Below are 14,565 nucleotides of genomic sequence, written 5' to 3' on the forward strand. Positions count from 1 at the left end.
TTAGGATTAGCATTACCTCGGCATAGAATTAACACAAAAAAAAAAAAAAGGTCGAATCTACCTTAATGAATCACTGATTTAATGCACCGCCCGGCGACCACGGGCAAGTGTCCCAAATCAAACACACCGTGTGCCGTGCTGCGTGACCAGCAGGTGCATGCTGGGTCTGGCTAAAGGCTAAACGCTAAACCACTGTAGGTGGATGCCCCAGCTGCGACTTCTACGCCCTACTGCCGCCGTCGGTGAGGGGATTTAGAGCGGACCGCGGAGGACAAGGCTCGCCGCCCTTCGCTCGGAGAGGTGTGTGCTACAAATGACCGACTGTCGTTACTGACTGAGCGGAGCGGAGCGGAGCGTCAGCGGCTCCGGCGTTGGCTAGCAACGCAGCGCGTCGACCGCGTTCGTCGGCCGCAGCCGCTGTGGAGTTTATGTTGTTTACACGTCTCCGCCTTTTTCTGCTGCGTTATGCATTGAAATACCAACGCACAAAGGCTTGGTAGCCCAGAGATGTCCTTTGATATAATCATCATAGATTATTATTAACACCATATAACATTGTTTACTCCTCCCCTTCCCCCTTAAAAAAAACAATGTAACGCAGTAGCGTTACTCAGAGTGCATTTAAACTGACTGACTTTGTGCTTTTATCTGAGTACATTTTTCCAGAAGTAATTTTACTTGAGTAAAATTTCTTTTGAGCAATACTTTTACTTGAGTTCAATTCCCCAGTACTCTCTCCACCCCACACACACACACACACACACACACACACACACAGAAAGTGAGAGAAGGTGGACTGAGAAAGTTTCTAAAATCATGCCATGTCTGGTAAAACTTGTCAAACGATATTCCTACACTACACTGCCATCTAGTGAGGACTCGACAAACATAATGACAGTGAAAGATGTCACCTCTCCTCCTGTGTCCTCTCCTGTCACAAATGTTCTCGTTCTCTCTCTCTCTCTCTCTCTCCCTCAATTCATCTTTGGACAGGCTGAACCAGCTATCTGGAAAATCAAGAAAATAAGAAACTCGGGACAGCGGAGGCAGGGAACGTCGCTCTGTGGCTGGTAGCTTAGGGCTGTGAGGTTTCGTGCTTCAGATTTCGGCAAAACATACTCCAGTGTGTTTTGGGCAGGAGTGGCAGACAGTCAGATGCTTTGCGTTGCTGAGATTCCTGGGGAGAGAACTGCACTGGCAAATCTGTTACTTTTGAGGTTATTTCGATAACTGGATTTTATGTCATTAAGACTCTTGTGTTGGTTTAATGAGAGAAAAAAAAGACCAAAATGCCACAGCATCACTAGTAATAGTGTTTATATAATGTGACATGAGTCTGTTGGATTGGTATATGAAGTTCAAGTGTATACAGTAATCCATTCAGATTAGTGCTCATAAAAGTCGACCCTTCAACTGTGTTTTTAAAAATTTTTTCCAAAAGGTCTTAATCCAATTCTGACAATTTGTTTTCATCTTTTTCAGAGCGAATAGCATTTTTTTTCCCCTCAGAAATCTTTAATTGAACATCAGATTCGTGACTATTTAAGCATAAACATAGCTTCAGTACATGAAAGATCTTCAGGTCACGGACAAAAGTGATGACATGATCAGAGAAATTGGCTACAACAGGACATCACTCAGCATATGGAGGAACATGTCAGGTACGTTGACGTAACAGATACGGCAAAAATGACAGAAACAACTCATATGACATAGACGGTTATATAAGCTCCATGAATGATCTTGAAATGTTTCAGTGAAATTAATGAGCAGTGATGAGCTAAACTTTTCTAAGAGTAATTAAGATTGGATCAGATCAGGTCTAATCCTTCGCTCTGAATGCCAGAAAACAATAAGTGCCCCCTTGAGAAGAAAGCAGAATATTAGTGTTTCAATTAAGTATCATCATCACCGATGACAAAATGTAATGTAACAGGCTCTGAAACTAAGGAAGAGTCAAAAGAGGGGGACGTGTCAGGAGATCCATCAGCAGAAATTTTACAGAGGAACGCATTTGTACTAGTGACTGTGAATTGTCAGAAGCACTGGCATCAAACCTGAGCATCGCTTCAAAACGTAAACAATCACACACACCTTAAAAGGCAGATCTGTGTACGGCATCACCTTAATCTAGCGGTGGAAGGATGATCCTCCTGATGGTAGTGGTAGATATAGTCTGGGACAAATGAGCTGCCTCTTGTCAGGAAGAGACGCTGGAGATGAGAGTTCTGGTTCTTTCTTGAGTTGCTTTCATGTTGGCAACAACACAGGCATGCACCACCAGCGTCTGACTCTGCTGCTGCTGCTGTTACTTATCACAGAGCCCAACAGTTTGTAAATAAATCAAAGCTTCTCTCTTGGGGCTACAGGGCTATGCTCTTTGTATTCAAGAGTCTTTGCAGTGTGCAATTCTTGTGTTGTGCTCTTGTCATTCGAGCACTAGCCGAGACGTTTGCCTTGGTCATTTACACCACCAGCTCCTTCAACGGAAGCACACAGATAAGATGAAAATTTTAATCAGACTCCCCTCACTGACTGTCTGGATCCCCCTTGGCTCCCTCTACCTCCTAAACCAGAGTTCAGTGCCTGCCCGGCTCACCACGGAGGGAAAGAAGAAGGGCTCTGATCTAAAAGGCAGAGCCCTTACTGGGGTTTCACTTTGTGCTGGGAGAAGGACAGAGTGCTGTCAGACCAAATTCCCAAGTACCTGAAGAGGCTGTCTTAAGGCACAAAGCAATTAACTGTTGTGTGGAGCAAACTGGGATGTGCTGCTTCCTTAATTATAGATAGATTTTGTTCTTTATTGATATTATCAGACCTGATAGCATAATTCTCAACCGTCGTCTTCTATAGTTTCTGCTGTTTTTTTTTCTTTTAATTGTGTCTAGCCTCACAATATTTGGATAAAAGGGAAAAAAGCTATTCACTTCTATAATGGTATTCATTACCCGTGTGTTCCAGGTAATTTCCTTAACAAAAGAAAACACTATAGCATTAATATGTAGTAGAGGACTCTCACTTCAAAAATTACCCAAGGTAGCCTAATGGCCATTGCAGATATAGTGTAATTTCCGTCTGCAGCACCGTAATAAAAACAAAAATAGCCCAGTTCTTTAAACAATTAGGCCTCTGTCATCCCAAACAATACCAATGGACTCAGACAGGTTCACTCAGGAGGACACGAGGCACTTTTCCTAACTCTAGCGCTCTGGCTTAGCCTGTCGTTGAACCCTGTGAAAGCTCTTCATTTCATCACCCACTAAACATCAGGAGCCGCCCTCAAATTCCCCTCATTTAACAGGAGGTCCTTCCTTCACAATGTGCGCACACAAACAAAGTTTCATACATATATTACCCCCCACACTGTGCTGCAGATTGCCAAAGCGAGCTAGATTTAGGAGCCAGAGTGTCTCCTGAGGTGACTCCAAACTTTAATTACCCCAGGAAAAGAGGCATAGATGGATACATAAGACAGCGTCTCACTGAGTGCTGTGCTGTCTAAGAATCCCTGCAAAGAATCGGGAGGCAGGGGTAAAGAAAGGAAAAACAAGATTCATTAAAATGAAAAGCATTAAAAGTATATATCCCTTCCCGTGATCATCATTTTCTTGTCCTGCAGCCCTGCAAACGTGGCCAAAGCCCAGACTCACAGAGGCGTCAGACTTAGAGTTATCAAACTGAGAGGGACTTTAAGACTGCAAAGCTCCACCAAAACTTGCTTGCCAACAATTACACTCAAAGACACCATTCCTGTCACGTCATTCATAAGTTAAATTGATTCCTCAACCCTGCAAACATACCCATAGGATTTGGAATCAAAACTCTATTTCCCTTAAATTCCTAGTTATTGATTTAAAAAAAATTACTGTCTAATGGTGGAAATCCCAAATCTGGAGCACTACCAAAATGTAATCAATTTTTCTTTGGCTCAAGGCCTACCTGTCCGGCTAATATCATGTAAATCCATTTGTACATTTTGAGATATCTGGTAGAATATAACTAAGAGGCAAAGACAAAACCTTGTTAGTGTAGGTAATAAGATCTGATTTGAGATAAATATTTAACACGCACTGAGAAACTTTCTATGTTTTCTAGGTCAGTGGATGGTTTCTAACATTGGCTTTTAAATTATGATTATTTCCTAGTTATTTCTAGTAGAATAACAAGGGAACATGTTATTAAAAGTTAGTCTCACTGACTTTTAATGACTGAGATGATTTGGATGATTGCTCCTCTGCGAGCTATAATACTTTGATATGCAATATGACTAAGCTGTAACAGTAATACAATACTCTCTAATGTAAAACAGTGTTGAGAATGAATTTAATGTTAGGATGTGAGAAGCAGGTTTCCATACAGACAGTTTGTTTTTTTTTCTCTTGTTTTACCTTTTTATCTTCCCCAGAGTGCTTGATTAAATTGTTTCATCTCCCTGGACTTTTTCAAAGGAGCAAAAGTATTTTTGATCTGAAGTGCCACACTGTGTTATTCACATAACACGTGGTCCTTTAGATTCATATCTGAGACATAAAAAAACTGTTTTCAATTAGGTTTCAGTAGAAAATATATTTAGGAATATAGTTATCCTCTCAACTGCTATGATTTAAATAAACACGTGTCCCTCTATGGACAGGCATTCCTGCAAGGGCAATTGCTAAAGAAACTTTAGTGCATTTGTGTTCTGGTTATTTTCTCTCCAAAATCCTGGAGGAGAGTGTTCAGACTATTCAGCTTGTACATCGGCAGCACATGTCCAATTCGCGCCTGAACTTGATCCCTGGTTGGCCCTTGATGTGATTATAACTGAATGCGTGATGCTTTTCCTAGTGTAAAACGACATAATATAACTTCAGAGAACCACTCAGCTCTGGGTTGCATTTGGGGGGGGGGGGGCACAGATATAATTGGCTTATCTAACCTTAATTTGTTGCCCCTCATCAGACCAGTACATCATCAACGAAGCATGATCATGGCAACATTTTTTCACTGTGGGGTGTCAAGCAAGTATAACTAAGCGTTTCGTTCCACTTTCCCACTTTTTGCTTCTGAGTCTTTAACAAGACTAAGAGTTTACAGCCACGCTAGCAGCTCTGTAAGGCTACTTTGGCACAGTGGTGCTTTGAGCTAAATGATAACAGCGGCATGCGAATATGCTCGCAATGACAATGCTAACGTGTCGGTGTTCAGCAGGTATTATGCTTACTATGGTCATCATTTAAGTTTACTGTGTTAGCATGCTGACTGTTGCTACACAGCATTAAACACAAAGTACAGCTGAGGATGATGGGAGTGTCAGTTTTGCTGGTATTTGGTCATAAAACTAAGAATTGGATAAATTAAAATTTTTAAAACTTGATGGTGGAGTTAAATGAAATTGAATAATGTTATAATTTATCCTGAGGGAAGCATGAGTGTGTGCACCAAATTTCACAGCAATACATCCAATAGTTGTTGACACATTTGACTAAAAACAAAAAATGGTGGTGGTGCTAGTGAAAAAGTAAGGGGATCATCAGAATCGTAAGGATTTATCCTTTTGAGGCCCATGAATGTGAAAAGTGAAATTTCGGACCTGCCGACAGCTTAAGAAGAAATTTTAGGGGATCAGATGTTGGAATATTTCAGTCAGGACCAAAGTGGTGCCATCCTTAAAGATATGTTATTAGCGTGGCTACAAACCATGATTACTTGAGTCTTTTGTTGTGGACCCAAACTGCAGTCTGATCTGATATCAGGTTGCTAAACTAGAAGTAAAGGTGAGTCATTTTGAGATAAGTCAGTAGAGTATTTTTTTTTCTTTTCTTTTTTGTACCTGGAGTGCACTTTGAGACAACTTGCTGTTGTCCCTTCTGCCGCTCCTGCTGAGCGTATGTTCTGACCAGCAAGAGCTCCGCTGGCGAATAAGAGGTGCTAGCAGCTTTCTGTAATCAAATTCAGTCTGATTTCTAAACTGCTGCTGCCTATGCAACTTTAAAGATGAAAGCAGAGAGGAAGTCACGCACTTTTTAGGATAGAGAATAAGACCATCAATGCAGAATGCAGCAAACACAGTCTCCCGAGTTAAAACATCACTTAACTTTGGCCACCGCTGACAGTTTAGATTCCCAGATACATTTCATCTGTGGTAAAACAGTGTTGCACACACTCAAGATGAAATAAGAGAATAGACTTAATGATTTTTTTTTTTCTTACATTGAAAGGATTGTTCAACCAAGTGTGAAACCATTCAGTATCAATATTCTGGACTGGAGGTTTTCATTATTCACAAAGGAATTGATGCAGCTGAATTGTCCATGATGTAAAAGAACTGCTTTATCATACAGGATAAAGAACTGGACACTATTACTGTGGAGAAGTGTATTCTGAGGTACTTTTCACCAAACACAAAAAGGTGAGTTAAAACACATTGTGAATAGATATGTTGGATGTGTTATCAGACAATGCTCAATCAGCTTTCAGAAAACTCTATCTGCCCCCAGGGACTTTAGCAGTGTGTTTATATACATCAGCGGTTTAGATATTGTATTTCAAGACAACAATGGGAAAATACGTTATTTTATATGCTATAATTTTCCAGCATCCCGGCATATACTGAAATCCTGTCACAGCTGTATGCACTGCTGGCACATTCGCATGTGTGCATGACTGTCATAGATATTTGTTTATCTGTATTGAGACAGTTCAGACAATCTCTACAAATATGTATGGTTGTTCATTCTACGTTTAATCCAGGAATGCACAGCATTTTCCAGACAACAAAAACTAAAAACTGTACACTGGACACTTTAAAATGCAAAATTACACACTGTGTCCTTGTACAAGGGCCATAGATCCTTCTAAAAAAAGTTGATGAGACAGCTGGAGCTTAGTCAAAATGCTGCCACGAGAGATCTCACAAGTAAGTGCAGCAGATCTCTCCGGTTCTGAGATCTTTGCACTGGCTTCCTGTGTGCCAAAGAATTGATTTTAAAACACTCATTTGTTTTGTGAAGCACTGAATGTTTCACAGCCAAACTATATTCCTGAAACAACCGCCCCCCCTAAAAAAAAACAACTGAGGGCTGCCCCAACTCCCTGTTCTTTTCCACTGCCTTTTATTAAATTGTATTTGCAATAAATCATCTATATCTTGCACTGCACTGTAATTTTTAGCCATGGCACCATGGATAGTAATATCGTTCAGTCCACCACTTTGGCTCAAACTGTTATCTACACAAAATTTGGTCCATATATCCATGGTGCCCAGACAGCATTTTCCTACTGACCATGGTGATCCTCAGACTTTTCATCCATCGCCCCGATGTGGCTGACATTTCTGCTTTTTTGTGAAATATCTTGGCAACTATTGAATGGATTACTGTGAAATTTGGTGCACAAATTCATGTTGCCCAAAGGATGAATTTTAATAACTTTGATCCCTTAATTTTTCACCTATTGCCATCATTTGGCCAAAATTTCATGTTGTGACAGAATACCTACAAAAATAATGACGTTCCAGTCGGCCCCAGCTGTACTTTGTGTTTTGTGCTAATCAGAAAGGTTATAGCATGCGAATGGCAAACATTACACCTGCTAAAAATCACCATGCTACCATTATCATTGTGAGCATGTTAGCATGCTGATGTAAGCATTTAGCTCTTACTTTTATCTGAAGGCAAATTTTGTGTTTTTGATTATGAATTTTTGATATTGGTATTGTTCTCATAGGTACATTTTTGTCTTCAAAAGTGGCTAACGCGTGGCTGCAAAGCAAACTTCCTTCAGGGAAATAATGATTAAAAAAAAGTAGAAAAAAACTTGAAAATTCAAGACGTGGGCTGATTTTGTTTTTATATTGAGTTGGTCAGCAGTGTGAGTTGTTTTAATCGACATTTGAAAGCTTGCTTTTACAGACTGAGCTTTCATTGACGTGTGCTGCTCTGTGTTTAGTGCATCTTTCACTGACTCATAATCCTTGCTCCAGAAACGTGCTTTAGAAATGAATTAGACCTTAAATTTACCTCACCTTTTATACATGGTCTGCTACTGCAGTCTCTTTTGTTTTGTATTCTGTGGAAAAAGGAAATGTGTTGAAAAAGATTCTACAGAAACTTGACGGGATTCTTTACCCATATCTCACTATAATGAATATAATATACGGAAATGAAAGCCCTTTCGGTTCGGGAATTATAGCCCAGGGTTGGATGCCGTACCCGGTGCTCTTTGTTGTCGTTGTCATTATCAAAGAACAACACAGTAAAATGAAAGAATTAAGGTCATGACTTCAGTATCTTGGTTCTGATTCATTTTAGTCTGCTGTACTGGGATTCGAACCGTAGCTCGTTCAAGACAAACTTCAGTCATTTTAATGAGTTCATCATATTGCTGCTGAGTTAGATGTCCCTGATGTCACTTCAGGGTCTACACTAAATATATTCCATTGTTTTAACCACTTTTTGTTGTTGTTGTTGTTGTTGTCTGATACATTTGTTTTTAATGAGGTGGATCTCTTCCTTGCTCCTCAGAGGCAATCAAAAAAGTACACACGTACTGTAGGAGTCCCAGTGGCGCTCAAACACTGCAGAGCACTATAGGTTAAAGGTAGAGAAAAGCCCTTAAAATAGGCCAGAAAGAGAACTATGCACTTTTCACAATATAATCTGGTATCACCAAAACAGTGCTCTGTTCCTCATGGAGATAATTATCTTCTGTAGAGTTTGTCACAGGCACAGCCTAAAAGCTAGTAATTATGTTTATATACTAATAATTTGTTTTGCCTAATATGTTTGTAAGATATGAAATAGTGGCATGGATTATGTTAATGGTAAGCTTAATTTCCACTGAAGGAAGAAATACAGAAGTCGTGTAAATCACACCAGAGAAGGGGGTTGCAATTTGTAATGTGTGTAACCATTTATAGTCTCTCTAGACAGTCATAATACAGAGGGATAGGAACGATATCACTTAAATATGGGAATAACTGCACATATTTTCAGACACTCTCTCCTGGAAGGCATAGATAGTGTTGCACTCAGTTGTTAACATGAAAAACTTACAGAAATAGATGTGTCAAGAGTGAAAAAAGAGCTAGGGATATAAATTCAAACCCTGGTTCTTTTCTCACTTCAGTTCAGCTGGCCAATCGTGGTGCGAGGTGGGTGTGAATGTTGGAGTGTTGGCTTCGGAAAGAAATGATCGGGGACATCTGATGTCAGAAAGGTGCGGGGGCAGGGGGTTTCTGAAGCTATCCAACTGTCTTGCGAGCAGTTCTGGTGGAGTATACTGGCAGCGTAATATATGCGTCTGTATGCTAGCAGCACTGTGAGGCTGTACTGTAGTGTACTGCAATGTCAGCATGCTAACGTGCTCTCAAAGACAATGCTAACATGCTGTCACGTTCACCATCTTAGTTTAGCGTGTTAGCATACTAACATTTGCTGTCGCTAAACACATAGTGGAGCTGAGGCTGATGTGAATGTCATTACGTATTTGGTCTTAATCTAAAGTATTAGACAAATTCAAATTTTGACCTGATTATGGTGCTAGATGTAAAAACATGGGATCACCAACATTACTACAATACATGCTTAAAGGGACCTGAATATGTCTACCAAATTTCATGGCAATCAAATAATAGTTTTTGAGACATGTCACTAAGAACCACAATTGTTAACCTCGTGGTGGCAATCCATCCAGTAGTTGTAGAGACATATCAGTCTAGACCAAAGTGGTGGACAGACAAACAGACCGACAGACTGATATTATGTCACCCTTGGAGCCATCTGCTAAAATGGCTAAATACCTAATTCATTACATTTCATTCAAAATGCATTTGCTGTGGCAATAATAGTTTATCAACATAAATTTTAGCTAAGAATATGAACCAGATATTGTTTGACATTTGTATCTGTATCAACCCCATTTTTCATGAAAGAACAATGGAGGATGAGAAAACCATTTTTAAAAACATATATTTAATGGGACAATAACAATTATATATGGAAGTAATGTAGATAATTAAAAAGATGATACAGTGTTATTCATGCGGAACTCACACACAAATGGAAACTCAACGACTTTGTATTTTGGTCTTTTATCAGCTCTGAATTAGCATCATGTTAGCCTAGTTATTGTCCATCATGACTTACAGTGTGTGACTAATATTTTATGAGCAAAATTAACGGCTTACCAATTTTTAAAAGACGTTATCAAAACCACCATGGACCCAGAATCTAACAAACAAATGAATCAATTTTGACTGCATTACAATGCAATTAAAACATCATTAGGGCTTTAATTTAGAAAAAATAATGAGATCAGAACATTAAGAAACTTCACTTTTGTTTGAGTTCTTTAAACCTGGGCAATATACTCACAGATGTATATACTTTTAAAGTGACAATGACTTTGTTTGTCTCTCTTTTTCTTCACAAGAGATGAATTTGGAATCATTGTAGAACATCCAAGAAAGTGGTTCTTTTTGTTGCTTAAGCACACCCATGTGAATGTCATTATTTTTTTATAAAGTCTGAAAAGTGTGCCACAGCGAAGACTTGGCTTCCAACGTCGGGCTTCAAAAAACTGGATGGTGCTCATAAAAGTTTAAGCTCCTTTCAGAATGGAAAGTTCAGACATGTTGTCTTTAATTATTTCATTTCATATTAAAAGTTTGAAAACAGTCACTCCATATCCAAAAATGGAAATATATCTTGGTGCATTCTGAGGGCATCGCTTTTGGACATTCCATCTCCATTCATAAAACATATGAGAGAGGTTGGCAAGTCTCCAACAACCTTATCAGACTGGCTTTTCTTTGAGATTCGATTCTTGCTTGTACCAGATGTAAGCTAACTTATTAAATGCTAACTTTTAGAACCTCTCTCGCAGAGTACATTTATAGTAAACAGAAAAAAATAGTAGTGTTGTCAATGCAGGGGCAAATGGCTACTTCAGTGTCAGACTCTGCTACAGTTAGTGCATCCTTCTAGAAAAACTTGCAGCTAACAGGTCTCTGAAGATCTCAGTCTGGATTTCCCATGCGACTAAAGTTCTTTGATTTAAGAACCAAAAGGTAATCTTTGTGACATTATTGTTCAGTTACATTTAAAGAACTACTCTAATGTCACATGGGCCTCTGTGTAGGTTTCGTGTTCACAAATGTATGGACCATGAGATATGTGGAAGCATAATAATGCTGAAATTCATTATTAGTTTGCCCCAAAATTTGTAGCTTTGATGCCAGCAATATTTCCAATGCTGTCACATCAAAAATGTTCTGAGCAGCCACTGAACTCTGATAGTTTCCCATGTGAGATGCTTGTACTTCATTTGTGGCATGTTTCTTATTTCAGTCTTCCACAACAAAGTATTAGGAGTGAAGTTGGATAATGATGAGGTCATGCAGTTAAATCAAGAATCAGTGTCATCAACCCAACACCGAATACTGATGTTCCCATACATAGAGTCTGTTGACGTCATAGCTCGACTCCCCACACAGATTAATTTGAGCCTACATAAGGTATGTGAATTCATTCCTGATGGCCTTGACAACTCTCTCTTCTCTCACACCTCCGATAAAACTCGACTAAGGAGTGTGCAAGCCTTTGTGTGTGCTTTTCACAAAGGCAAATCTCAGAGGAGCAGCGGTACTTGTGCTATGACAGTCGAGCCAGGGACGTCGAAGTCTCGCACTTTTCTTTTTTTCTTAATCTTTCTTTTTTTCCTATCTTGGCTACAGAGAATAGACTGAGTCTTCCCAATTAGCAGTTTTCAGAAGAGGTGTTGTGACAGCCAGGGAATACAATTTACAGTTGTTAAAGCTTATCTGAAGTTGCTGTCTGTGTCTAACAAAGATAATATTAAGCTTGATAAAAATCTAGAAAACTATATGAAGTGAAGTATTGTGATGATTGATTGAATATGTTTGGATCAAAGGTGGTCTAATCCTTACAGCACATCTGTCCAAGCCGCTTAAACAGCCCTCCTGAAATTGCTGCCTGCTGCCAGATATTGTAGACCGGTCACAAATCACACTTGCCTATTGTAAGCTGGTGGGAGACCTGCACATCTTAGCCAAAAGCAGGAAGAAAGTTTACAATGGGCAGACTAAAAAAAGAAATGTGAGACTGGTGCTGTCGTTTCCTAGAAGTGCTGTGGCTCCATTTATTATCTGGCAGGAGACAGTGAGAAATGTGTGGAGGAGAAATGGCATAAAGTAACTTCACAGATCTCACAAAATATGTTCTCATTTTAGTTTTTATTTCACTAACAAAACAGCAGCTCCATCCAACTTATTCCTAGCTCCATGATACCTTCTGTGAAATATGGGTGCATCTTGAGGTTAATCCTTTCACTGAACCAGGGCCTGCGAAAGTTAGCAGTATACCTCCAGGTGTCTTGCCTTTTCTTAGAGATTTTTGAGAAAAAATGAACGAACACCTTAAAAGACAAGTTTGACAATTTTGGAATTAGTTTTATATATTTTCTTGTCGAGAGATGAGATTACGGATGATACTCTCATGTTTATACAGAAAATATGAGCAATTTGTTCAATCCGAATAAAATCATTGCAAAATAAAAGTCTAAAAACAAGAAATTGCTGTTATCTGGATTAAACAAACAACATATAAAGTGTAAGTATTAGAGTTTTAGAGGTGATGGTACACAAACCAGGCTAGCCACTACCCCTGTTTCGTGTCTCTATGCTAAGCAAGGATAGCCAACTGTAACTTAACATTTAGTCGTCATACAGACAGGAGAGCGAAAGTTAATACACGTCTCCAAATATGTCGAATGTTTGCATTAAACAGGACAATTGGATCCTTCCTCTGCCTTACTGAGGAATGTGAAGCGACTTGAAGAAGTAGCCTCGGATAGCAGTAACAAACTGAGGTAGCTTAGTGTGAGCTAAGTGATGTGGTGATGTGGGACTTTGAGGCTCTCTGTGTCTGCTTTCAGACAGACAAGGTTCTGCTCCACCGGCCTTTAATAAAACATGCCTGACTTTATTTTCTACTAACAAAATAAAGTCATTTATTTTGTTCAGTCACCTTCGTTGAGTCGCAGTGAAGCAATGAACGCAGTGAAGCAATGAACAATTTCTTCAACGTTGGTAGCAGCAGAATCAATAAAGTAGAGCTGGCTAAGTAAGATACGTTACATTAAATCAGATGATCGGATTACCCTGTTTAAGGTGTGAAGGACTGTGTTCCCACATAATTTATTTCCTGAAAATCTCCTAGAAAAGAGAGGGGGAAAGGGGAACATCAGCGAGAATTATCGGTATGCTACGTAACCAGTAGCTTCACCCACAACTCACACAAGGTATCATGAGGCTAAGAATAGAGTGATTAATATTAGTATTTTCTCAGGGTTTGCAAGGAGGAAAACTATTTCTTCCACTCATTCCATGTCTGAATCGTGAAGGTGACCTCATCGTACCTCTTGGGCTATGCTGTGAGGCAGCCACTATCACATCTTGCCAGTGGCATTGGAAATGAAAAGACTCAAACATATTGATTTCTAATGGCTTTAATCTTAAATGACAGCTCTCTGTGAGTGCCATTATGTGAAAGCTGCTACAATGAACTCCATTGATTTATTTTTGTCTTTTGAAATGGCAGCAGCGGGTCTTGTAAGTATATTTCTTTTATACTGGTACAGAGAGTCAATATGTGGCCTCCTACACTATTGTTGTCAGTTTTCTCAGTCAACTTTTTCCTCCACTCATAGCTCAGTGTGTCTTGGAAATGACATAGCCAGATAAAAGCCTGCGAATAGAGTGAACACTGACATGTTCTCAATAGAGGCATGCCTTCTCCGTTGCTGTGGTATAGATTTATTTCATCTTCTCTTTATTCAAATGCCATTCATGACTGTCACCTGTATGCCACTGACTATCTCAGTGAATACGAGCACACGGCTAGATTTTGGTAAAGCATGCTGCAGTGCAGACCAGCTCGCTGTATCAGAGAGAACTGGGAATAGCAGTGAAGGGACTGACCTATATGAAAGGAGCATTTTAGACCTTCAAGCCACTAAATTAAAGCCTTAATAAGTGGAGATTGACAGCACCATTGCCTTCTGTGCTTGGGGAACTTCTTGGGGAAGTTCTGCCAAATGCTCTACCTGCATCCCTGAGCTGCAGTGCAGGGTCAGTGCTGGAGTCGGCCACCTCAGTTGGGTCTAAAATGGCCAGTAATCACAGGCAATACAGCACAGTGCTTGTGTAGCGGTGTGTGTGTTTGTGTGTGTGTGTGTGTGTGTGTGTGGGGGGGGGGGGGGGTATGTACAATCTTTTTTACATTTCAGTGTTGTTCATCCTCAGAGCTCTGTCTACACAATGCACGCATAAACAGCCAGGAGATTATGTGCATTCAGGTAGCAGGGTACTCTTTGTGCACTGGTGAATGTTTACGTTTGCTTCAATGCCAACATTTGCATATACATGTCTTTGTGTGTGCGTGCAGGTCACCCTGAAGCTGCCAGACCAGATGTGCAAGAGTCTGGATTGTGCAGAGTGATGAGTGGCTCCCTCGCTGACTCTGCAGACTTTGAACAATGCACACTGGTCTCTCCAACTAATGA

General features: G+C 39.9%; 1 protein-coding gene across 5 annotated transcripts in view; it reads left to right on the forward strand.

Moving 5' to 3' along the window:
• The first annotated feature begins 122 nt into the window (after positions 1–122).
• The window catches only part of LOC120796799 (VPS10 domain-containing receptor SorCS1-like), a 69,763-nt gene continuing 55,320 nt past the window's right edge, over positions 123–14,565 (forward strand). For 4 of the 5 annotated variants that reach the window (XM_040139872.1, XM_040139875.1, XM_040139877.1 and 1 more), the window contains exon 1: positions 123–300. The gene's annotated coding sequence lies outside the window, so the exon portion shown is untranslated. Of the gene's footprint in view, positions 301–993; positions 1,218–1,482; positions 1,662–14,565 lie in introns of all 5 variants that reach the window. The other variant, XM_040139876.1, reaches the window with a different exon arrangement.

Source organism: Xiphias gladius, chromosome 11, assembly GCF_016859285.1.
Source record: "Xiphias gladius isolate SHS-SW01 ecotype Sanya breed wild chromosome 11, ASM1685928v1, whole genome shotgun sequence".
NCBI classification, from domain to species: Eukaryota; Metazoa; Chordata; class Actinopteri; order Istiophoriformes; family Xiphiidae; genus Xiphias; species Xiphias gladius.